This window comes from Harpia harpyja, chromosome 14 (assembly GCF_026419915.1).
Source record: "Harpia harpyja isolate bHarHar1 chromosome 14, bHarHar1 primary haplotype, whole genome shotgun sequence".
NCBI classification, from domain to species: Eukaryota; Metazoa; Chordata; class Aves; order Accipitriformes; family Accipitridae; genus Harpia; species Harpia harpyja.
Genome location: NC_068953.1, coordinates 30,936,259 through 30,963,947, shown reverse-complemented (window position 1 = coordinate 30,963,947; position 27,689 = coordinate 30,936,259). Strand labels below are relative to the sequence as shown.

The 27,689-nt window shown below is 36.2% G+C and overlaps 1 long non-coding RNA gene across 3 annotated transcripts in view; it reads right to left on the bottom strand.

Annotated features, from left to right (window-relative positions):
- The window catches only part of LOC128150766 (uncharacterized), a 34,470-nt gene continuing 6,781 nt past the window's right edge, over positions 1 to 27,689 (bottom strand). For 2 of the 3 annotated variants that reach the window (XR_008238168.1, XR_008238167.1), the window contains exon 3: positions 1 to 2,133. This is a non-coding gene — a long non-coding RNA (uncharacterized LOC128150766). The remainder of the gene's footprint in view (positions 2,134 to 27,689) is intronic. The other variant, XR_008238169.1, reaches the window with a different exon arrangement.

Here is a 27,689-nt window from a genome sequence, read left to right as displayed (position 1 = left end):
AGCAAAAGTACACGTCAAAGAAAGTGAAGTTTTTAGGTTTTAGTTTTACCTTTCTTTTTTGGGGAGGGGTTTACTTTCTAAACAGCATATTCATGCTTTCAGTTCTTCTGTGCACTAACAGCACTAGTTATAACTTCCAGAGCTGTCATAAATCACAGGTAATCCTACCCTAGCTGCAGGTCCTAGAGAGCTGGCACGTGTCACACAGAGGTTTCTGACTGAAAGATGACCTTTAATCAACTTGCAACAGCTTGTAAGAACAGAGAACATAAGAAAGGCCATGCTGCTCAGAGCAAAGGTCCACCTAGCCCAGTAGCCTATCTCCAACATAACAACCCAGTATAGTGTCTATTCTTTTCAGTTTAATGTCTCATATGTTCTCTATGTAGTGACTATTCAGTGGGATTCTGGAGAGTGGAGATGGGTTTTGGCCCTGTGCCCGTTCCTGGTATTGCATTGTTTCCGCAGTAATGAGAAAGAACAATCATTAGCCAGTATGGGACACTCAGAAGAAACAGGCACGAGCATGAGCAGAGTCATCCTGATTCTGGCATATTCCCCCTTCTGCCAGTAAGAAAATCAAGAATTTCTCAAGCAAGAAGTTGCATTTGATTATTGTTCTTAATGGCTATTGAGGGCTTATCCTTTATGAATTTTGTTGGTTCACATTGAACTATTTTAACTACTCAGCAGCTGTACATGTAGAGATCATGAAAAAAAGAGTCAGCAAGTAATGAAACTTTTTAATACTGTCAATGGGGCAAACATATTCCATGAGGGCAACTATCTGAAAGTCAGTAAAGGAGATCTAAGTCTTGAGGGGGAAGATTTGTATTTGTTCTCCATCAAATACAGGATAAATATATTGCCATTGAAAGATCTAACGGCCAAGTTTGATTTCTGGTAAAAATCTGAGATTTTAGTCATTTTACCTTCCTTACATCCCCTTATCTCTAGTTGTAAAATTAAGGTTTTACAATATGGAACATACTGTGATTAGCCCAGGGTTTCACAGTTAGTTTGCTCCTATATACAAGCTGTTGCCTCTTGGCTGTTGGGCAGACCAAGCAGAACGGTTAAAGGTCAGTCTCTCTCTGCATTTGCCTTAGTAGGACTTGGGGTCTTCTACCCAGATTCTTATTTTCATGAAACTTATAAGGATTTAGTATCTTTGAGTCAAGTACCCTCTGTTAAATACAGTTAAAAGTTATTGCAAAGACAGACAAACAGATGAACTGGTAATGCAAGTGCATAAACATATCTTCCATAAAGAAAAAACAGAATAAAAGCAGTTATGAAAGATACTTGCCATAATATTGTTCCGATTGAAGTCAATGGATGTGAAGCTGTTGGCTTCAAAGGAGGACCAAAGTATAGCCCATCTAGAGTCCCTTCAGTAACATTTCCAGCACAAACATCACAGCCTGTCAAAATAATTCATATTACATGTAGAAATTTTTCATTAAGTCCCATAAGAAAAATTGTTATTTCAAAGTCGAGAGATTTTTCTTTCTAACATAATTTTGTATTAATCCCCTCTTTTTCAAACCGCACAAAAAAAATCAGGTTAGTTGTATAGCTCAAGACAATTCCAAAGTTTGCATTCATTGTTGATAGTGATTGTTACTAGAGACCTGAGCAGCTGCATTGCCATCAGGGTCCTGGCTCAGAACTGAAAATTGAGGCATTGCTGAGCCCAAGCTGAAGTTCAGACCATACTTTTATCTCTGGCAGGCAAGAATTATGGTCCAGTTTGCAAATTTTTTTCAATGTCAGACTCAGTTTAAGGTTTTTTGAAAGGCTATTGTTTGCATAAATAAGTTCGAATACTGCCTTCCATTTCATAGCTTTAAATATTACAATTCCTGTTCTTATTTTAAATGTTAAGGAAAATATTTTAGCAGTGCAAATAGAAGACTTGTAGCAGAATCTTGCCCTCCTGAACCATCTCAAAGTTTTAGGTTTCTCTTCAGTGGAGCTATGATTTTCTCTCTGGGCTTTCAACTCTGCCAATAATCGAGTAACTTTGTATAGGTCAGTTTAATTTTCTTCATCTCAGTTGCCTCACCTGTAAAACAAGAGTAGACAATAACCTCTCTTAAAGGGATGCCAAGAAGAACTAATCTGTAAGATCTTCAAATGAAACACATAGTAAAAAAAGGTTTTACGTAATTTAACATTTAAAACTAGAAGCGGGTAATGTTCTGCATGCCTATATGACCATTTTAATTTTGGATTATAGGATAGATGTACATAGAAAAAAACCTTAGGTAATTTATACAAGTTACCACTAGGGATATACTACCTTCATTTAAAAAAAGCTAACAATGTTCATCTAAGAAAACCTCATTATTGCTATTTCATACATAAAGATTTAAAGAGACACTGTCCTACAACGTTTTTAAATATCTCTTCAAACTTTATGAGAAATATACTTTAAAATTACTGCCTGTAGAAGTATTACTAGAATGTATACATATGACTTGCATTTCCTAACAGCTGTACAACACCTAAGAATCTTAAGATTCTATTACCTGTGAAAGCAAGGATATTCTAAATATTTTGTATGCAGAGACCATAAATTTAACTTTCTTTTTCTAGGTAAAATTCCACTCACCCAATTTCTCTTTCTCTGATCATGTTTCAAAATATGTATTAATTTCAATAGGAAACAGTTTCTATGGTTACACCTTCTACCTGATAATATAAAACCAGTGTAAAACACATGTTTCAACTTAATATCAATATAGCCTTTAAACTCTCCTTAAATCAAATAACAAAAGAGGAACTATTAGAATATCAGATAAGTGAGACCTGCTTGTTGGGGGGAGGTGTTGTTTGTTGGGTATTTTTGGTTTTATGCTGCAGCTGTGTATTTGTGTCTTGCATTTATGGTGGTTAAACTGGAATGGTGAAATAGCATGACGTATGTATATCTAAGAATAAAAATGTTTTACTCCTTACTCTATGAGACAAGGCCATTTCTTAGACAACTCCAAACAAGCAGGAAAATTTCCTCACAGTAAATTTTATGGCTATTTGGGCATTTGTAGTTTATAAATAAAATAAAACATTATAGAAGTTTACTATGAGATATTACTTATTCGCATTTCACATTTTCAGAGCATATTTTTCACCTCTCCATTATAGGATACACAATACCCAAACAGGACAGTAGAGAGTTAAGAGGTCCAGAGCTGTAGTATGTAGTATAGATGCAAGTCTGGGCAGAAGGCCATAGAATAGCTAAAGCTTAACTTTGAAAAAAGAGGTCTCCAGATTTTATTTTCCATAGCAGAGGCTTTATTTTGATTGATAAGAAAACGGTTTTAAGAAGCCTATAAGAGCTTTCTTGAGACAAGAAAAGATTCCTGTGGGATTGCTTTTCAGACTACCAGTTAATGATAAACAGTGATACTTTGGTATGTAAGAAACTCTTAACTGCCATGACACAAGAGAATACCAGAACTGTTACCTTTATATTATGATATTCATGATACTAGTCTTGTGACCTGCTCAGTGCCACCTTCTTGGTCTGACTTAGTTCTGCTGTACCTAGGATAGCTGGTCATCCCCATATATCATTGGATTCATAGACCTTATGAGGTCCCTTCCAACGTGAATTATCCTATGATCTTGTGATCCTATGATTCTTCATATTAGTTCATTTAACATTTCTTTTAAGCCCTCACATCAGCAGGGAAATTGTGCATGAAAAACTGCCATAGGTACATAGAACTTTCTCACAGAGGACAGAATGATGATGACTCAAACCTACAGTCAGCCTTTAAGAAGTTTACAAATGAAAGATCAGATAGTCTCTCAAATGTAGAAAAAAAATCAAAACAATTTGTTTAGCATGATGTAAAGCCAGATTAAAACTAGGACAGAAAGCTTTTAGGGGAATAGACACATGCTAAATAGAAGTGGCTGCTGCCACTGCCACCCTGCAGGGCCTTACAAGACATCATGGAATGTGTCACTGTGATTTATTTTTATGAATTATTCCTATGGGCATTATGTATGTATTCTATGAAGATTAAAAGGAATTGTTTCTTTAGAGATACTACATTAAGAATCACCATAATGCTATAGTTTAATTTTGTAAAATAAGAGATCCCACTCACTGAATATAAATCAGTATAATAAAATAAATATTTGTATACAAATTCCATCACAGAACAATTCACAAGGCTGAATACTTTTTTTAAAGCCAATGAAGTTAGAAATGAAACAGATGAGGCAATGAGTGAAAATATTTTCCAATTCTGAAGCAGTATACTCAGAGACATATTTCCTGTATTGTAGGATTGAATTTTCTTACTCGTATCTGTTAGCCCTTCAAGAACTTATGAAGTGGTTCCCACTGTTGCCCACTTTTTTTTAAAGAGGTTACCAGTATGTCAATTTCCTGTAGAGGGACCAGTTTCAGAAAAATCTGTAATTTCAACCCACATTGAGCAAGACTATGATTATCTCAAAAACATTGTTTCCAGTGGGTTTTGTGTCTTTCTAATAATCCGTACGGCAAGTCACACTACACTTGATACAGGACTCCTAATTATGTAAGTTTCTATAATAACTAACCACAATAGAATAGAGTATTTTTCTGTGCAGTGCAAAAGCTTCTAAAAGTGCACAGCCTATCTGTTCCAGCCTCAGAAAGCATTTAATGAATGGCCTCTAGAGCCTGCACTGAATACCTTCCTGGTTCTGACTGTAGTTACAAAGGTTCCACCAGAGTACACCTATTTCTAACAGGTGCTGATTTTGACGTAGACAGTATTCCCTCTACTTTTAGTCATTGCTGTCTGGGAAAACTATCACTGTGTGCAAGAAGACTGTCAGAATTCTCTTTTGCTAAAACCTTCGAGGACTAGATTTGGCTGTTGACTATGGCTGATATCCACACTGAAGGGCTCAACTCTGAACTGTGCTCACTTTGTCAGATAGTGCCTGAATATGTTTAAAGTTTTAGGCAATATAGAAGGTTTCACTCCTGTGCATCAGAGGATGTGAAAATAATCCATGTTTCTAATTTATACACAAAGCAAATATCTACTTCTAAATAAAAAAAAACTTATTATTTTTGAGGATTATTAATTCATTTAATTTTGTGTACACATAGACAGCAGTTGTCATCTTTTTGTACTTCTATATTCCTTTTTTTCCTTCCTGTCTCATAGTGTGTTTTGACTAGGGTAGACTCTTGGTTCTTAGAATTGTTTTCTCTTTATCATTAAACGCAAGTTTTCATGACAGACCACTTATGCGTGAGAACGTCACTGCACTTGTACATTAATTATATACATATATGTTAACTATAGCACAAGATACTTGAAAAGACATATTATAAAATAATTTTGAAAAACATTATTTATTAAATGTTTGTTTTTAACAGATGTCCCAGGTACTTACTTGAGTATAGAGTCTCTTTAATATAGATTTAGTTCTAGTTAAGTGAGTTTCCTAAAAACATCCACGGACACAAAAGCAAGAGAAATCACGCAAATTGATTCTATCACATTCTGGAAATAGTTATAAGGCAATTTATCACTTAGCAAGGGACATCAAAAGCTCATGGGCATTTGGGGCACCATGTATCAGAAAGGAAGTCAAGTTCATACATGACTCACCAAATGTTACAGGAAGAAGAAAAGGATCCTAGGTATCTTCAAGAACAGTAAAGAGTGATTTATATCTAAAAGCTGTTCCAGAATAACAAGGAATCTAGAAAATGGAAAGCATATATAAATGTTCTCCTTCTTTCTTTACGTGTGTAGTCTAATTATATTGCTAATGGTAAAAAAAAAAAAAAAAAAAACCAGCTTAAAAAACATACCACAAAATCTACATGTACTGTGTCAGGGCCCTGAGTGCAGTTATAAACTCTCTCAGTAATTGCTCTGATCACCCTCACCTGAGGTCTCCCCACACCTTTGACCAGGGAATCCATTTAAGCTCAGTTTGGGGCATTCAGTCTTTTTTTGGGCTGTGTCTTAGGTGTGTCTGCTGCTGATCCTGTTCCTGAAGTACTGTAGTGCATCCTTTGATGGACCTTGGACCCTATCTTGCCTGATGATCACTGGACTATTGATGGGACCTGTTGCTGTTGCTATGCTGCTCTGCTTGCCTGTCTCCAGTGCTCTGGGACTGTGTTCTGTCGGTGAGGTCCTTGCCCAGTGTGCACTACAGCCACCCCTTAGCTGCCAGCTCAACTTCCCTTAGGGAGCAACCTGCTCATGCTGTTCCCTGATGTTGTGCTTAAACTGCATTCCAAAAGAGAGACACTGTGAAAAGAACCCTTGTAGCGTTAGAAACTTGGCAAGCTTTTAATTAAGTAAATGAAGTTTTCACTCATGATGGAAGGGTAAGCTGCAGCTGGACTGACGGGCCCTTTCTGGGCTTGCAGTTTGTACCCATTTGCTCAGGAACCCAGATAGCTTTGGAGTCTACACAGACCCGTGCAAAAGTACACATGTGATACCACCTAAGTAGTTACTGTTGTAATAAATAGTGAGATATGACAAGAGAGAACTGTTATAATAAACACACATGTGACTATTTTATAATATATTAGAATATAAGCCATGGGACAATTAGTGGAAAACAATTACTGCAAGAAATGTGTTTTGTGACTGAGACCCATCCTGGCCCTTTAAGTTTGGACTGTTACATTCCCATTTTGTAGTGAGAGAACAGAGCAAACACTGTGGTTTTTTATAAAACGTAAAGCTCTCTGTACTACCTTTCAGAGATTTTTTGGACAGGATGGCAGCTTACCTTGTCCATCCATTGCTCAATTGCAACTTCTAAAACATGTTTTAAAGAGTTAAGTACTAATCAAAATTTTTGTATCCAAACAATGTCAGTCTCATGGAGTTGTTTATCAGTGAAGTGTTAGGAATGAGTCATAATTTTATGAGGTGCCATTTTTCTATAGTATATTAAATGCAAGAGCATGTCAAACATATTGCCACTAAGGTTTACTGTTAAGTCTGCTGAAAGCATTTTGTTCAAAACAATGTTTGCTGTATCTCATATAGCTTGAAGCCTAAATTAAATGAGCTTTACTGCAGTCAACAGGAGAAAAGAATTCTTTCCCTGCCTCAACTCTCTGCCAAGAGCAGCAATGGTGTCAACATTCAACTATGCTACAAACATTAGCGGTGCTAATTTGCAACTATACTTTGAGCAACTGTGGAGTTTCTTTGCCACTGTACCTTTACCCTAATGCAAGATCGATGAATGACAATGCTACAGTTGGCCCATCTTTAGTGGCCCCAGTCTCAGTCTCTCATTTACTGTACATTAAAGCAACTACATTCTTTTCTACAGGCCAAAAGGTTTAGATGTCTACCTGAATTTCTAGCCTATTCCAGGTATATATGCTTTGCATTAGGCAAGTGAGTGCTGTATGTCACATGTGCATGGTTGTGTATAGAGTTAGTTACTGAAGTGTTACTGGGGAAAAAAAATCACAGCAACTAATATGGATGTGAAATATGACTAATCTGTGTTGGGTTTCAGTTACTTTAGTCCAGAAGGCTCTGTGAGGCTGTATATATCATTAAGATGCTACTCTATAATTCAAACTCTTTCATCTAAAGAATAGCCTATGCAGTACAAGAACACAAGGAGCCTCTAATTCATGTAAGTGGTGATAATACTAAAAGCCATTCCTTTAGTTTTGACCTTCATGCTCTGAAGTAAGCAGGGTTTGTAAAAGTGGTGATACAACCATTACTTTTTCAGGGTTAATTTGAAATTACACACTACCCAGATCACATTGAAAGATCATGAGAGTATGTATGTGAGTATTATTGACAACTGAAAACCAACTACAATCTTTTCATGCACCCTTCTGCAGCCCTCCCCAATTGTGATTCATGAGAATCAATAGAAGCTTTGCTTTCGAGAAAAGAGGACTTGAAAACTTGATTCTAAATGTGGTGTCTATTTGTCTAAGCCATAAAAATACTATGGAAAGAGAAGCCCAAGGCTAAAATAGCAGGTGTTTTTCAAGGTAGAATTGAAATCTATTGGCAGCACTGCATGGGGGAAGCTTGCACATTATCTTCCTGAACTCTGTTTGATTTAAGCAAGTGTTGGCAATCCTTATTTTCATGAAGTTAAGATTATCTATCAAATTTTTTCAATAAATTATAAAAAATGTAACTTCTAATCATGCCTTTTCATATTAAAAAAAAAAATTACTAGGCTTCCTGACAGTTAGAAAAATCCGATAATTTCTTCGATACAAGCAAGAGTTAATATAAAATTGCAGATCTTTTCTAAGTGTTTTGAGCAGTGGCTTTATGATTGTGAAGTCTGTCAGGTTTTTTTAAGGGCTCACATTTCAGTATCAGAACTATGGGTGGCATCAGGTGTCTAAGTTTTGCACCATTTAAACCTGGCAGCTGTTGAATTTCTTTGTTGCATAATAAAGCCTTCTTGCAATAAAAAGGGAAATTTTCACTAAGACTAGTGAGAATGAGATCACTAGATGCCACTTTAGCTGCATTACACAGTTCTTCATAGCATTTTACTTCATATAGGTAACAATTTCAAAGGGACAGATTCTCTAGGCTTGTGAATTCTTTGTGCTCCTCAGCCAGTAAGACCAGAAACAGGGCTGACAGCAAGCATAAAATGAGTGAAATGGGATGCAACAGCTCACCACCTATAACTGCCAATCTTAATCAGGGAAGTGACTACAGCACCCTAGGGCAGGGTGGTGAGGGTGACCCTAGTCCTCTGGGTCACTGCTAAGTAAGAAGAATTAGAGCATTCCCCAGGTTGCTGACATCTGTTAAAGTGTAACTACAACAGCAGATAATTTGTAGTACTCTTCCAATTCCTCATGCCTCCTTACGTAGCAGAAATTTGCTACAGTAAAGAATTACCCATTTTAACAAGACTTCTTGCAGTTCTTGCACTAAGGAGTGCCTTTGTCCTAGCCAGGAGGAAGGTTACTGTCTAGGCTGGTTGCTGTCTTTCATGCTACTCTTCATCAGTTGTTGATTCACTATAGGCACTGCTAAGCAGTGCTCAGGAAGGTCAGCATGAAGATTCTTCCTGTAATCATGACTGAAGGTTTACCCCATCATTTCTTACCCATGTTTATGTCATTCTGAAGGTAGATTGTATTTCCAGGTGCTAGTAAACAATTACATTTCAGAAGGATCAGGAATGTATCTTTCATTTTTTTTAAGCAGAGCATGGCCAGACTCTTCTCAGTGGTGCCGAGTGACAGGACAATAGGCAATGGGCACAAACTGAAACACATTAAATTCCATCTAAACATAAGGAAACACTTTACTATGAGGATGACTGAATGCTGGAATAGGTTGAGAGTGATTGTGGAGTCTCTATTCTGGAGACAGGGCCCTGGGCAACCTGCTCTAGCTGACCCTGCTTGAGCAGGGGCATTGAACTATATACAATTTAGATGTTTTCCAACCTCAACTATTCTGTGATTCTCTGATTAAATCACCTTCTCTAATGCAGTCATCATATGATTTATGCCTCTTACTTTGAGATTGGATAACTGTAATTGACTCAACAGGGCAAGGCCTCATGACCATTGAGAGTATGAAGCTGCTAGAGATTCATAGCCTAATGGTGAAAATGAGATACCTAAAATCAAACAAATTACTTAGTGTTTCATGTCTATCCTGACTTGGGTGTGTTTGAGGAGGGATCTAAATAGTTGGGCTGACTACATGTTACCATCCTGGAATTGCCCTAAATGAGAGACCACATCTGTCCCTCTCTGTTCTGCACAATGAGCAGCAGAGGTGACTGAGCTAGCTGCCTTGCCACTGGCAGAACTGTCTGCTAGCACCTCTCCCCACAGGCACATCTTCACCTCTGGTCTTGAATAGGCGGGTGTTGTTAACTCAAGTTAGTCTATAAAGCTGCAGGAGTTTCACAGGAGAGAGATGGTGCTGAGAAGATTCTCTTTGGAATTAGCAGGGTGTTTTTACTCTTTCAAATGTTCTGAGGACAAGCACTGTCTGCTGCTTGCTGCATAGTGTTTGTAGGCATTACTGGTTTAAGAAAGGGTAATTTTAAAGAATGAGAAAGATCACAAGTATTCGGGTTGAAAACATTCTTTGTCTTTGTTCCAAATAAACACAGTTTAAAATTCAGCTTCCTTAGATTCTGTTTTCTCCCCCTAGATGTTAGAGATTAAGTGTCTTTCAGAAGTGTTAGAATATTTCTCCCCTTTTCAAAACCTACCCATACAAAATTGTTTGGCTTCCCTTCAAACGAACAGTATAAAAAGAAAAAACTGCTGAGCACAGGGGTTAGCAACAGTTGCACTTTAAAATGATTGATAACTTTAAAATGACTAGGGGACTGAGTTTATACTTGTGAAAATGGAACAACAGGTACAGCAGAGAGGCCATGAAAATCAGTTTTATACTATGACTGGTTGGACTCATGAAATGTGATTAGATTATTAGCAATAAAACTTGCAGAGATCATGGAGTTAAGCATATTTGTACAGAGAGGCCTCAGCTGTACTGGCTTGGAGGGGTGCACTTGTTTAACAAAGAATTTGCAAACAAAATAGCTCACTTAAAAAGGTAGATGCAGAAAACTAGAGATTTTGATGTTACGCTTCCAAATGTGAGTAGAATGTGATTATTTTTTTAAACTTTTAAATATGCTTTCCAAACTCCCTTTAGTGGATAGCAGTTCTAAAAAAAAAAACCAACCTCAAACAATTTTTAAGCAAACAATTAATCACTAATTTTTAATGTTATTCCTATGACATTGGAACTATTTGTATGTATTACCTATTTCAAATGTTAGAGCCTTAATAAAAACTGAGTATGTATTTAGTCAGCCCTATCAGTATAAAGCTACATGAGGCGTTAATACACCAAGACCCCCCTTCCCTATACCACCAGAAAAATGATCCCCTTTCTTATCTCTTGAGTATAGCAAGCTCTTTTATCCACTTCTTTTACAAGCTGCTGTTGCTACTATTCCCCTTCATGAGTCTTGACAGCTGACTCATGTTGATGGCCACACTTCCACTGACTGCTGTAGAGTAACTGCCAAACCCATTTCATACTGTAAGACTGGTGCTATCTGTAACTCCTCATTTCTGAATTTGCTCCTAATATGTACATCATTTCATTATGTATATGTTATTGTGGAAATGATACACATGTAAAGTGTGGAGAGAAAAAAAAACCCCTTTGTTTTCTTTTTTTGCTCTTTAGTTGAAATAGTCAAATCTTTAGGAGTTAATGCCAACAGAACTCCTTTGCACAGCATGGCTAAAATAGGTTAAAAGGACTATGTTTTAAAAGTAAACTCTTCTACTACAAAAAAAGGAGGAAAAAATGAGTTGAGGATGCTAATCAAACAGTAGAAAAAGTCTTTAAGGAAATATGATGGTGTTGAACATGTGATACAGGCCAGTTTTTGACTGAGGAAAGAACAGTCACGTGTGTTAGTTAAAACACACAAGGTGTGGGCCCAGAAGCAGAGATTATTGGCAATAGTTATTGTGTTTTGCAGACAATAGGAAGCAGGGTTTTGACTGGCCATCTGGTCTGCACTCTATAGCTACAGCTGCGTTAGCTAGCTTAGAGGAGGAGCTGCAGCTGTGTAATGAATACATACAGCATAGGAGGGTGTGATATTTATGGCAAAGATAAGAACTGATGAAAAAGTAGGACTAGACATGCTTTAGGTTTAAGATGCCATTTCAAATCCTGTTGTCTATGATTCAATGCTGGACATTTTCTTAAAATATTCAGAGACCTGAAAGAAGAGATTTGATTCATAACTTCGCTGTAGTGTGCATAAATACAAATGCTAGGAATTAGTATACAGTTGCCCAGGTCCAATTGTTCTAAACAGTTATACAAGCACAGAATTTTTCTGCCAAGCAGAATGATTAGAAGTCTTTGGTTTGGTAGCTTAGTATCTAAGAATTAGGAATTTCTTTTAGATAGCTCAGAACTGTGAACACCTTGAGCACAACTCATTTTACATCATTCATGCCAATGAATCAGACTCAGAATTAGAAATGGTCTGGGTGTCTGGGTAGAACAACAAATTGTCATCACAAGACATCTTCACTGGTGTAACTTGTTGGTATGCATACCTTATTAGAAAAAATATTACTTATTTAATGGGACTTTTTTACATTTACTTAAATATATATATACAGCAGATGCTGAAGACATTCTACCTACTGCTCCTTCTACAGAGATGGTGAATAAATAATTTGAATATTACTGTCTAAAGATATACCTTTCCCTAGAGGACATTATTTAGCTGCCACAGATAAAGCTATTTGTGATGGCCCATATACTGGTAGAGAAGTACTAACCTGCCCACCAGTTACTAGCAGACAGGAGCTAACATGCAGTTGCCACAGCACACAGTACCAGCAAGAAGTTAGCCTGTAACTGGGTGGAAAAAGTACTGCCAGCAAGATTTCCTTATTTTTGCCTTGTAAAAGAAACGTACCTTGGATGGTAGGTACTGCCTTGGAAAAAATATTCAGCTAGAAGCCCTTGAATAGGGAATTAGTCACATTCCTGGTTGCTTTTCCTGTGCCCAGGAGAGTTTGTGACAAGCACAGACAAGTGTGAAAAGCTTTGATAATAAATCTAGAGATAACATTCGTCTGAAGAGTTGGTGTCCCTGGAGCATGGAGGGAAAGCATTAGTCTCTAGCATTCCTTAAAACACTCAAAGGAAATGGGTATTATTCTGCCTACGAAGACATTCTCAGAAATAGGATTCTATTAAGTGCTACTGCCTTAACAAATACTATAAGAGAGTTAACATCCTATGCCTTCAAGAAGCATTTGTTCTCAGTGGAAAAAAAAAAGGGCCACAGTAAATCCTTAGATATAAGGGTGGACATAAGTAGCTGGCATTTGTTTCTAATTTGCATTTATCTTATTTCATTGCAAATTTTAATTCATCTCTTCCAAATGAATATGGAACATTTCATTTGCTGATCTTTTGCATTAATGTGGTCAATATAATTGGAGCTGAAGTGAGCTGTTTGCCAGACTTTCTAACTGCTGCCAAGAAAAACTTGGGTGTCATTTAGAAAAATCCATGGGTGGAGGAGGAGGAGATCATGACCATCTGTCTATGCATCAAAGGCTAAATCATTACAGGGGAAAAATAACTTCTCTGTTGTGTTTGCCAGCCATGTTCCCCTTTAAAGTAAGTTCAGTTAGTAACTTTTGAAGATAAACATTTTCAAAATTGTCCTGTGGGCTCAAACATTTCTTGGAAGGAAGTTGGTAAAAATTTTAAAGGACAAAAGCGCACAATTTGGAAGTGAATGAGATAGCAGGAGGATAACATTAGAGGAAAAGTGTACGGTCTCCTTGGAGTCTTCCCAAACACTTTCTGTTGCATCCCTTTCAGTTCCAGGATCTCATAAGTACAGAGAAAAGGAAGCACATAGTCTCTTACTTGTCCTGCACACAAATTACACAAATTCCATGCCCCATAGCATTTACAGACTTCTTGACTTAACATTTAACAACAGGACAATAGACTAACAGCATTTGAAAGACGTGACAGTAAATACGCACCTGGACCTACTTGAGCCCTAAAACTTCTGTTGTCAGTCAGGATAATAGTCTGAAAAGTAAACATTCTGCAAAAAAAATTGCATAGAGAAGAAGGGCATTATCTGTCATATGGCTAATACTTTGCTCTTTTTATTTGATTGGTTTTTTATTTAATGCACTGCAGAATTAAAATCCTGGCATCATGCTGAAATCTATCTTAAGGAGCTAAACTATGAATGCCTCTGAAAAGCCATCAGTTCTTCAAACCAGGAGTCACTATTGCACGAGTGCTGTGCGCTCCTTTATCAGTAGTCACTGTGACATAAAGGTCTCTATGATGAGAGTGAAATGACAACAAATTGAAAATGCTAGTAACCATGGGAGTTCTGTTTAGACTGCCACTTCCAGCATTGCCACTGTTCTAATTGAGTCTGATATAGTAACCGCTTTAGTTCCCCTAAGTTCCAGCTTCTAGCATACTCTGTCATCTAAATATTTGCATTTTGTAGGGTATGACATCCAAGTAAAGGCATTGTTACTTAAAAATATTGCTCTGGCTTCTCTGAGCAGGAATCCTTCATAGTGTCAGTCTTCAAAGGAAAGATTTACAGTTCTTATCAGGAGTATGGGTTTTTTCTTTGTATTGAGATTCTGAATTCTCTCCTTCTTTGAAGATAAGAAACCCCTGCTATCATGGACTTTATACGAATGGGTCCCTGGATTTGATAAACTGATTAGGACTAGTAGGATCAAATGCTAAATATGTGCACATTGAGAGTTCAAAAGGTGAATTAATTTCACCTTTGTATGCTTGCTATTCTTGATTCCTATCTTTCCTGATAATAAGTAGTAAAATTTAGAAATGTAATTTTAAAAAATTATGGCTTTTTGGAGTTATACTTCATGTTCTGCTCCAACATTTTAAAATAAAAAAATTTTACAGGCAGATGAGGGTGTGACTTTTGGAAAAAATAATCTATTGCTCATTTTTAATAAATGCAAAACCAAACACAAGTGAATTTTTTATATGCAATCAAATGTCAATAGCATGTTTCATGTACTTGAAATAGAACAAACAATTTTAATCTGCAGTACATTCTGAATGGGGAGCCACAGCATTCCACCACATCTGGAATCTTTCAAGAGATACATTTATTACAAGTTTCTTAGTAACTACAAAGTATTACCTCAACCTCAGGTAATAAAATGCCAGCATCAAGATAAATGGAAAAATATAACTGCCTAACTAAGATTTTTGAGAGGTATTGACAATTCAGACAAATTATCCTTTTACATTATTGAAGTTGAGTAATATTTTGAAAAGGAACTCAAATTCTGCAAGTTCTCTATAAAATCAAAATTAGTTCACTGCAATTACATGGCTGAGTTTTCTAAAATGTTTGTTTGCATCGGGCTTCTTGCTTGAATTGTTTGCTAATCATGTTTTAAGCCTTTTGTCTTTAATTTTAAGTTAACAGTGCAACAGGATTTATTTAAAAAAAATAATCAAAGGATAAGAGAGTAAAACCTAGTAATTAAGCACTCCTGTAACACTTGTCGAAACTTGGTCGTAAAGAATGAATCTATTTCATTATAATGAAAAGTGTGTGTGTGTGTATATATATACGGTTTCAGAACATTCTAATTTTTTTTTTTTTAAATTAAAAAAAAAAATCAAGAATAGATACCTTTCTGCCCTGCCACAGTCTGCGTGGTCAACAAATAGTTGACCGTGAATAGTAAAATTTACCGTCTGAGCTGAATAATAGGATATCCTGGAAAGCAGGAGTGTTAGAAATCTGCATGGAGGATTGAATTGGAAAATTGCCAGAAGTTCAAGGGCCACATCTATTTTGCATAAAATGGAGCAGATGGTAGCTGACTTAATCTTTGATACCACGGTACGGTCCACAGAGATTATAAATCCCAGCATGAAACACTCCATTTCTTTCTTGCATTGAGCAGGTGATAAAGGAAGATACAACATATCTTCCAGATATTTTGAAACACCTACTTTGAAAATAGGCTCTATGCTGCATTATTGTTTCTCATCTAGATTTTTCTAGCAAGAGTTCTGTTTTTAACACCTACAACTAATAGCATACAGTTGATCAGTAACTACAACTAATTGGCAGTTTCTTGGCCATATTATTGGAGCTTTGCCTATGCTGGCCCAGAGATTTACCCTGTTTCTTAGGAAGTCTTTCTGCTGTTACACAAGCATTTATAAATCTTCCGTCATTACATTTCATCTATCTGATGCCATTCACAGGCATAACCAGATCAACAAATAGATCAAATGCTGAGAGTTAGTATCTGAAATTCTTACACTATTCAAAAAGCTTGTGGGACATTAACATATTGCTAAGGAGAGGATGTCTTAGATTGCCCCCAAGGACCATTGTCTAATAGCTATTTAACATTCCATGAGTGTCTAAGACTATCAGCTTTTTTGGTTGAGCGTGTAAGAACTTAATTCAGTAAATCTTAAATTTAAAAGTAGTTCCTCTCATATTAAGCAAAGCAAGTAAACATGAAATAAAAAATACTCTAAATAGAAATCTTAATGTGTACATCAAAATTCCAGGAAATCCACACCATCTACATATGCAGACTAAGGCAGCATATGATAGAAAAATGTGTTATGGATAGTATTGAATCAGTCACTACTTGTAGACATCTCTGTGCTGCACCATATCAAATTAACACTGGGTATAATGTGTGATTTAATAGAAAGGATCTTAACTGTTTTTACTTCTATTGCTAAAGTTCAGATACAAAATACTTTTCTGAAAATACTGGTATTCCAGATTGAAGGCGGCTACAGTCTGAAGTCAAAAGAAGTAAAGTGTAGAATAATTTTGTCAGCTGTCCACAAAATGTTCATCCAGTGTAAAATCCATTGGATATCTGATAATAAAAATTGTGTTCTTTTGTCTTTTGGAAATACTTACGCATTTTCTGTCATAAGATTTAAAATACAGGTGCAAGAACATTCCTAAACTTCTTGAACATCCAACTACTATACTACACTATATTTGGAGATATTTTACTTCCATCTTTGTAGATACCTACAAAGGCATATATGGGCTATGACAGATTTTTGGTGCAAATACTTTGTAAGAAAGTAGTTCAAATTTGATTACTGATAACTGATCTGTTAGTAGAAAGATGACCTAGAAAATAGTTATAATATGTAAATGCTAGTGCTTTTGTATCTATTTCCTTCAAAAAAGGAAAATGGACAATGTTTTGTCATCCAAAGTTATACTTAGTATTATTCAACACTTGTGAAGCCCAGCCTTAGCCTGTCTGCTTTCCTCTGATCTCACTGCACAGAGCAAACAGAAATCTGGGTGGCTTAAATAGTGGAGAGTGCACTGGCATTCCCGCACGTCTTCCAGATCCCACTCCCCTTCTCCCATGTAGGTGTTGCTGAACAGTGGACATAGCTTCATAGCTCTGTATTGCTTGTCAGGATCTCTGGCTAAACCTTTAAAAACTGCCTAAGAGCTGAGGGAAGCTCAAATACATTCTTTGTTGGAGCCTGTTGAGGCTGTAGCTCTCACTGTTAGTATTATCCAATTTGTCAGGAATAGTTCCAATCTCACGATGTGGTAACAGCTACACAGCCAAAGAGTTGTATCTATTGCTTCAACTGGAATAGCGTTAGAGCTGCCATTATTTGTGTCAGGGTCTGACTCGGTGCAAAACCTACAGGGCATCACTGCAAGCCAAGGGGTAGTACTAAGGTTTACCACTTCTGATGAGATCTGCCCTGAGCCGATATAAGCAGTAATATTTCAATTTTATAGATGAGAGAACATGAGAGAAATCAAATAATTTTTTTCAGTATCGCAGACAGTTTAGCATTCAGGAATTTCTGCTCTTGTCCTAATACTGCTACAGGGAAACAAAAAATCAAGGGGAAAAAATGTTTGCAAATGATTGCAACTGCATCTTTTCTCTCCCTTCAAGGATTTTATTTTCAAGCAATGGCTTCCTCTCACAGCTCTTAATTAGTAATTTTCATCAGCATGAAGTTGTTCTAATTTGTTACTTCTATGTTCCGATTATGAAATATGACAGAATTCTAAATATTTAAAGGGAATGGGATTATTAGCAATGTGCCCTTCTTGCACGCGCCGTTGTTATCCTCTTTAGTATCATAAGATATACAATGTACCTGTAGCAAAGAGACCTTAGTAGAGCATAGAGATGGTATTGAATTCCTAAAGCAGTCATAGGTCTGCAAGTGCTATTCTCAAGATCACAATACAGTCTTTCTAGATTATTATACATGAACACCAGTGAAAAAGGTGTTTCTCCATCTTCTTTTTAATACAGTAAGTCCACATATTATTCAAAGATACACTAGTACAAAATGATCAGTTTGATTACAGCCTAAAATTGAAAAGACCATTTAGGTTTTGGTTGGTGTTCATCTACATAAATTAAGTTTATGATTTAATGCTTTACTGTATGGGTTATTTTTCTTGCAGATTATAATGCCCCTCAGAATATTCTGGGTTTTTTGCTCACCATTTTAAACAAATTTTTCTAATATTCTTAGAAAATGGAATAGTACAAAACATTATGGTTTAAGACTTTGAGAATCATGTAGTGAGATCTTTTGTTCATGTGTTAAGCCACTGAATAAAGATCATTGTAATATCTGGTAGTCAGTGCAAGAACACGGGGGTGGAAAGCCTCCTAGATTATTCACTTGGCACTGGTGGTTTTGAAAAGAGAAATCCCTGGTGTAAGCAAAACATAGGGTTTTGTTTACAAGGTGATGGAAGAAAAAAGAAGGACAAATACTTTATGGCTCCTAAGGTAAGCTTTTCCCACTGAAAGAGCCAATTCTAGGTTGGCAAGTATATTTGCAATGGTTGAAATTAAAATTTTATCGGCCACTTCAAAAATGTAGCAAATCTGTGTGGGATTTTGATATAAGCAAGATATAACAATAGAACAGCAGCCCAAAACATTCACTGCTCATAGGCAGATATGCAGAGAAAAGCCTGCAACAAACTTAGGGCTGTGTTACATACAGCTCAAGCTCTACCAATGTTAAACCAGCTGTGGGAAGGGGAAGATCACGACAAAGATTTTCTTTATAGAACAGCTGGTGAGACCAACAAGGTTACTCATATGACAGAGAAATAAATTAGCAGCAACCATAGAGGTAGGCTGCATTAAGAGCAAGTAAAATTTATTATATAGTGGTCAAGAACATGAAATTAAGTTATTTGTGAGTTGCTGGAGCAAAGTGAAATACATGGTTCATCTCATGTAGTAAAAGCAAGAGCACTGCCTAATCAACAACAAACTACCCATCTTCATTTCTCAGTTGTTCTCAGCTCCATCAGAGACAAAGATCAGGTCAGTGGCACAGCGTCAGTCACTGGTTTCTACAGTCTTGACTGCTCAGTAAATCACAACAGTCCATCTGGGACTGCTGCTGCAGAAGCTGATTTTCATCTCACATGTATCGTCTCCCACCTCCACTAGGCTGTCACAGACCAGCTATCTGCTGCGCTCTAGCTTCCATTCGGCCATCTCTTATTCTTCTGTATCTTGACCACTGCAGATATAAAGCACATCAAGGGCATTTTTGAAGCCTTTTTCCTCATTAACTGAGGCCCTTCTTCCTCACTGTGTTCTTCAGCCTCATTTTGAGGTTGTGTCTAGCTGACAGCTATACAGCCAGGATAGCATCTAATCCTTCCACCAGTCCAAAAAGACGACTTATTTCAAAGAGTATTCCTTAAAACTCTCATAATGTACACTTTCTCAATAAACCTTATAAAAAAGTCCAAGAAGAATAATCAGAAACCAAGCATAATGTTTGCATTGGAGAGGTGGTTTCCTTGAAAATGGTGAAAGAATTAAAGTATTTCTCAAATGGTAAGCATGAAGTCTAAGATCTTGTTTTTCACAAAAACATGGAAATCAGGTGCAGCGTGTTCTTAGCATTGATTGTAACTACTCAGAATTAGGAAATGGAATTAAGTTGCAATATGCTACATATGGATGATTGATTCTTTCAGGACTGATGAAAAGAAAAAAGTAGTTAGACAGAAAGAGTACTAAATTGTTTTTTTCACTATGAAAAAATTCTGAAGATGCTTTGCCCTACATCTATGTGGAACAGTTCATAAAAGAAAACCATAACTCAAGAATGATGTCATCAGAACTATTGCTATTCTGAATCTGCTTTAATTTCTAGTTGCTTAATTTAGTTGCTTCATTCACTTCTCTTCAGAGAGGATTTTAATTTATGGCATCTGATATTGTTCTCTTGGTATCCTCTAAAATTCAAGTTTGGAGGAAAAATGAGGTTGCTGATGTGGAAAACAAAGATTTCTACAATAAATCTCCTCTAATAAAAGCACAAATAGGTTTTATGTTATCATGTGGCTCTTAAATTTGCAGGTACCAGGAATACAAATTTCAATCTGTGAATATGTAGTACTGTAATTTTTTTAACTTAGTATTAGGAAACCAGACATAGGCAAACAGTTTGTCCATCTGCCTGGAAAACATTCCAGTCAGAAGCTCTATGGTAAGGAGATGCCTAACCACGGAGGGTTAGGCTTAGAACAGTTTTCAACCAGATCAAGATCTGTTTTAAAAAAAAAAAAAAAAAAATCATATTCTCTTTTATCGTCAAGTATAGGTTTTTATTAATACTATACAATCTTTCACCTCAGATTTTTTTAATTGCTGAGACAGAAGCTATTAAAATAGAAATTATTATCAATCTCAATACTTTTTTTTTTTCTTTCAATCTATGTTTTTTCAGCCTTGAATATCCCCTATAACCAGAATAGAACTGTTCTACTCTTGGGCCAAACCCTCAGATCCTTATTTTCTCAGAAATAAATAGTCACTCTTTACATTTAGCCTCCCATTCTAGCTCCCAGTTTTCCCATAAAAAGAACCAGGACGGCATTCTAGCAAACTAGGATTTCTATAGTTTTAAATAGCTAACTTGAAGGAATTGAATCCTATTCTATTCTGCTCTGAGGGCTGTGTTCAGTCAATCAGAGCCTTACCAACCTACCCACCTCAGAAAAAAAAAAAAACCAACTGAAAAACTAAAGGAATGCAAATGTTTCCCTTGTAATTCTACATTATCTTTGATTTTTTCCTAGGTCTAGACGCACATACATTGCACTTTCATAGCTGTACTCTTATTTCATTTCTAAAACATTTTCCACTACTCCTGAAAAGTACAAAATTATGAAGATCCTGATTATTGCCACTGATATTAATGATTACTGACACTATTACTGTTTCTGTAAATATTGTGTATTCCATTAATATTCAGCTTTATACCCAAAGATAACTGATCAATGCAAAAGGGTACCTATCGCTGATCAGTTCCTCATAATGGCCTTCAAAGTATTCCTCTGGAAACTGTAAAAATGCCCAAGAGAATTGATCCTATCCCAAGAAGCTGACAAAGGTCCCAATCCTGGCAGTGGATCCATATAGAAGCAATTCTTATCCAACACACATCCTTTTGTGTAATTCAATTTATTTATAGAAAATACATTCCTGACATCTAAGGCATCAAGTTTCTGCTTCTTCTGTAATATTGTTCAGTAAGTTTTGCTGTCTTCTGATTTACAATGTTATTCAAGGTTTTACAATAATGTTAGTCATCTATGTTGAGTGTTACCACTTTTAAAGTAAAATTCTTGAGTAGAAATGCAACCAAAACAGTAAATCTCGGGAAAGACACTGCAGAAACCTTTCTAACTTAAATACTTTTTATTTTAATATGCTACAGTAGAAATTAGTAAAATTAATTTTTTTTTTAAATCCAATTAGCACAACATTGGATTTATATATGGTAAGGAAGCTATGTTCTGTTAATGGACACAAGAATATCTGGTTTGGACTCTGAAAGTATATTGCTTTAAATATTTCTGATGTTTAAAAGGGTAGTGAGGTGGGTGTTGGTCTCTTCTGTCAGGTGGCTGGAGATACGACAAGAGGAAATGGCCTCAAGTTGAGGCAAGGGAGATTTAGGTTAGATATTAGGAAAAATTTTTTTACTGAGAGGGTTGTCAAACATTGGAATAGGCTGCCCAGGGAAGTGGTTGAGTCACCATCCCTGGAGGTATTCAAAAAGCGAGTGGACAGGGTACTTCAGGACATGGTTTAGTGGGCATGGTTGATGGTTGGACTCGATGATCTTAAAGGTCTTTTCCAGCCGAAATGATTCTATGATTCTATGATTCTAAGTTTATCAGGTGGATACATCTTATTCCTCTTCAAAATAATACCAAATTGAAAATACTCTAAATGAATTAGATGACTATATGATTCCATGGGAGCTGGATCTCTCCCCCTATTATAGATCATTAAGTGGTTAACAATGCGAATGAACGTGGCTGCTTCTGCAAATTGTTTTCAATTAGCTATTGAAATAGAAAATTCATCTGAGAAACTGCTCTAAAATGATATCACAAGTTTCCCAAGTGAGTATTTTGCTACTGAACTAAAAGAGCAGTCCTGTAGTTTAAGCCATTAGAGACTGCTTATAATTAATGCCTAATTTTTCACAGGTGCATTTTTTTATATATTTTGTCAGGGTATTGGCATTTTATAGCTAACTCAGATTTTGTCAAACTGAAAGTTGCAGTTTTAGTCCACACAGCATACATTGATAGAAGCAAGGTGTGCTGTTAAATTTGTAAGTCTATTCCACTTCGTTAACTTCCAGAAGATTATTTTATTTAAAGATTATTTTTTTGTCAATGACGGTAACCTAAGTTGCAGCACTATGAAAGTCTTCTCTGTAATAATAATTCTGAACAGAAGGCTGCCTTTAAGTATCACCGCTCTATATATACCACTGCTTCCTGATATTTCATCCTTCTCTTTCCTGAAAAGTAAAACATTAGCCTGTCTTGAACCTTCAAAGGGATGAGCTGTTTTTTAATGACTTGTATATGGCCTTTTAAAAAAATAATTTTGGGGACTGGCAGATCCGGTGAGTAATCCTGGCTTGTAGTAAAGGATATGCACAGTGTTCACATTAGTTTAGAAAACATGAAAAAATACCATTTTTAAAAATTCTGTCAAATTCAGATAGGCATCTGTTTATTGTAGAAGTTTAATATCTGTACTCCACCTGCCTAAATAAAAGCAGAGCAGTTGACTGATTCATTGTCAATGCTTCCCAGTGAAACCATATACTAGAAGCGGGACACTAGAGAAAACTACTAGCCTGACAACTTTTGTTTGCAACAATGAAATTAACTACGAACCACAAATTGTTTAAGGCTTCAGTGTTTTGCTAGATATTTAAAAGTCTAGAAAAATTATTTTTTACTGCACATAGATTTGTACTAATATATTAGCACAATTAAGGAAATCACCCTGCAAATGTCTGCTGCAGGCACATAAAAAAAAACTTTTTAGAAATCTGTGGGCTGTAGAATGTTATGACCAAGATCCATTAAAGAATTCTGTGCAGCCTCTGCTTACCTGTATTGTTTGTTAGGATGGATTTTATTGCCATAGCATTGTTATTTGTAATTTAATACTGCTTGTTCATATAATTAAAAGTTATTTTTTAGCTGTTGTAACACCAGAATGGCATTTCTGTTGTCCTAGGCCACAAGAACTTTCAGCTGGTACCAATGCAATGCTATTAATCGCAATGTCATATGAAAATTCCAATTCCTCTCTGTAAATCATCACTCAAAGATCAAAAAAGCATCCATCAAACTTCACTCTCCTATAAGTCTCTCTGTTGTTTAAGGTTTAGCTCTACAATCCTTCATTGCTACAGGCTCTGATGCTATGCTGGTCTCCATTGCTACCAGCCCATTATGTGGGTCTACAACACAGAACTATCATCTTTACTGTGGTTGGCATGAAAAGTAACATTGGCCAGACACAGAATTTGAAGTGAGAAATTAAAGGATATTTTCACTAGTTTTATGCACTTTTGCAGCACTGGAAGCTGGGATAATAATAGGGCATATTGAGAGGAAATGGAGAACTACAAGCTGTTGAGAAAAAGGAAAGAGAACAAAGATAATTGACTTGAAGTGATGTTAGCACAGAAACGGTGTCTTCCCTCCCTCTTCCATACGCTGTGTAATGCAAAAGAAAGCTGCAAGTTCTAGTTTAAGACTTAAGTAAGATTATTATTATTTTAAGAATACTTGTAGGATACAGAAAAGTAATACACAAGTCAGCAGAATAATTCTGTTTGTGATAAACAGCTAATAAATGTTAGGGGTGATAGAATGACACAGACTGTCACTTGGACTCTAGCTGTGCTTTGGGAGCCAATTCAGACTCCACTTGCTCATGTGCCATCCTTGCCCTCAGAGTTCAGGCGTTACTGGGATAATAATGGTGCCTTCCCTTTGTTAACTCAGGTCTATGAGAATCACAGCAAATGAAACCCTAGTCTTGCTTGCAAATTGATGGAAGCCACAGTGGTGGCATTTCTCAGATCTCTCTCTGGATAGAATGAGCATCTCTTCATTCTAACTCTCAGTATGGGTACTCTCTACCCAGCAGTTATTTTTACAAAAATTTTAAGCTCCTAATTACTTTAAAGGTGTATCTACCCTTTTATCAAATTTGTCTCAAATCAGTGCTCAAAACCTATTAACGGGGCACACATGTGCTATGATTGCAGTCTCCTTTCCTTAGTAAACTAGGCTAAATATGTCTAAGAAGCCAAATGAAAAGTTTAATCTTTAAGAAATGACATTTTTTTAAAAATCCATTTCTTATAGATGTTTCTACCAAATTTAATGTCATGTTAATACTACTATTCAAATGTACAGGAATAAATAAGAAATCATATTCATTATATGAATTTTTGATCCCTCCTCCACATTTCTACATGAAAAATATGATTTAGATTCAAGCTGTTTAGAACACCTGAGATGTTGCACAGCAAATGATTGCCTTGTCTGCTTCAGAGCTAAGTCAATATTAACACCAATGAAGTATGCATCACCATGGTATTCAGATGGACTTTGCGTTTTGATTGCAGTACAAACATATCCAGGCTGCCAGACACATGTAGTCCAGGTAGGAAGCATGCATTCTGTTTTGCAATTTGGCAAGGGAACTACAAACTGGCTAAATTTTAGTCAAGGACCAAATATTCAAGAATCTGGAGATGATGGAGAGCCTTGACAATATTAACTCTGTTTTAGAGTTGCTGCTTACAACTTTGTTTCTTAAGTTTTCTTCAAGGCATACAATAATTCCTGCTAAGAACACTACCTGCCCAACATGAGCGAGCCTGAAGGAAAGATAAACAAGTCAACTCTGCTGAATATTAAGGCAAAAAGGAAATAGCTGTGTAGATATGAGGGCAGTTGGACAGTTTCTGACTTTATAAATAGCAGTCAGTGGATCAGAAAACTTACCAGAAAAAAAACCCAGCACAATCATTTTTTTTAAACAAAGTTTTAAAAAATATATAATTCTACCATTTTAAAGTTATCATTCATACAGAGGAACTTTCTAAAACTGAAGAGAAAATGTTCATCTTCTAGAGACTGTTCTCAATAGAACCCAGCAAAAAATGCAGTTTAAGGGAAGGCAATGATACATGAAATAAATGGAATGTTTTAGAGGCCAACACTTTCTTTTGATGGTTCTTAAACTTCATACAGCAGTGTGAATGCAAAATCTTAGGACATGACAGGCTAGATTCATAAGCAAGAAAAGGAAGGTGGAAGTGATGCTGCTTTTCATCCAAAAATCCAGACACTAGTGCATTCATCAGGGAGAATGCACTAGGCAGAGAAGACCTCTGCCTAGTCCCCTCTCCTGTTTGAGGAGATCCCCTCACTCAGACTAGTAGGGATTTTGGAATGAACCTCCTCGTTTTGTTTCACATAAGTTTTCACTGAGTCAGAACAACTCAAGCCTGATGTGTAAACCAGGAACTGAGGAGGTGGGGCACCCTCGGCTTTTAATCCCTGTTCAGGTAGACATTTAACATTCTTAAATTGGAACAGCTAAATCAGAGAAGAACACCCCAAATACCCTGCAAAACTCTGATTAGATCAGACCTGTGGGAAGTGTTGATTCTAGGACTACTATGGGGTCCCCCTTTACAAACTGTAAACTAATCGGCTAGTGGATAAGACAGCAATCCCCATTGTTTTCTGTTTTGTTATCTTAATACTTCCTTTTCTTTCAGTTTGGCAGCCAATCTGATAAATAAAAATCACTTATTGGCACAGACTTTCTCAGAATTCATGCACACAATTTACAGATGTGATGATAATGCCAAGAAATCAGTTTCAGTTCTAGTTTTATGAACAGAAACTGCTAGGCAAATACATGATTACTTGTAAAGAATATAAAGAAATTTAACAATCCAAAAGTGTGTCACTTTCTCCTTACAGTGATTTGCCCAGAGTTGCTGATACCTTAGCCAAAATTCTGAACAATATTATACTAAAGGAATATTACATTTAACAGATTTTCTTTCCTTATTCCTGTATTAGTAGTTTGTTTCTTTGGGATGATGAGAAAATACTTATTGCTTAGGAGCTGATATGTTTCTATGTTTATTCTTCAGGTATTTTTAAAATCTTCCTAATAGCAACTCACTGTGTGTGTGACACAACGTAAGTTGTTTTATGGTTTCAAAGCAGACGCATCATTTATCACTTCCAGTACTATCTGCAATAGTTTAAAAGCTGCATTGGAGCATTGTACTTTTACAAGTTTTAACTCACTTTGTCTTTTCTTTTTTGGAGGAATTATCCTCTTTTTGTCTGCCCAACACAATGTGGTTTGCTTCTGGGATCCTATATGAAGAATGGCTAATATCTGGCATAACAAGTTAATAATTTTTTACAAATCACAACAAAAGGAAGCATCATAGGAGAAATTTTCACTTCCTGTTAACAAGGGCACATGCTGCTGAATATCTGTTCACAGTATTCTAATGAACTAGAGCATCTTCGCAAAGTAATGTACAATGCCCTTTCTTTCTCTGTCAAGGTTTGTGAGAGAGAAATCAATCTAACAGTAGGATTCCTGCAGTGTAGCAGTTGGCAGTATGACCTGGCAATTGCTGTCAAGAAGACAACTTCTCCAATAAATATACAATAAATATTACTCCCCCCCCCTTTTTTTTAAAGCAGAAAATATGACTGTAAACTTTACCCAGTAGTGTCATTTTTCAGCAAGAGTCTCTGGGGCATATGTTGAGTTGGTATTATGCCACTTTTCATGCTATTTAAGGCTTCTGCCAAGTATTATAACAATGTCTGGCATCAACCCAGTGGAACAATGTTCTTTACTACTGAATTACTTAATTGAGTAGAAGTGGATGCAAAGGCTAAACCAAGTAGTTATTTGCTTGGATTTTCTTTACTATGTGGAGTATACACAACAGTAGACATCTAGGATTGAATTCATTCTAAGGTGAATGATAAAAATGAATCCAATGGACAAGGTGTATGCCCTGTGTCTCTGGTCTGAGAACTGGACAGTTGCAATAGATAAATGGATGTATATAGCATCAATTTTCTGAATTCAATCTCTTAAATGAAAATTAAATTATTTCAAGACTTATTTCTTAATGTTAATCTACTAACTTTATTTTAACCTAAAGTCACCATGAAAATCTTCTGGAAACAAAAATTTTTTTACAAAATATTTCTCTTTTGCATCCAAATAAACAACCTAGATTTGTAATAGCAATGGCTCTGTTTGTAGCCATTTTCGCTCTGATAGAGCTCATCCAATTGAAACATTTCTTGTAACTTCAAGCAGTTTAGGGTATGTTCTCATCTGATGAGTTTGACTAATGTTGACAGGAGAAAATACACCCATGCTGAAGAGAAACTGACTCTCCTAGATGTTAATGTTTTTTATCATTATTATTATTATTATTATTATTATTATTATTATTATTATTATTCTGCATGAAGGTATGTTGGAAGAGTTTAAAAAGACAATTTATGGTTTGGGTTGGGCTTTTTTCTGAATTTACAGAAGCATACTTTTAAAGTTTGAAAGACTGGAAGCTTATGCTTTCTTCAGGGTTGCATGGTAGACTTTTCATATTGTCTCAAAAAGGAAAGTATAAACATGTTAT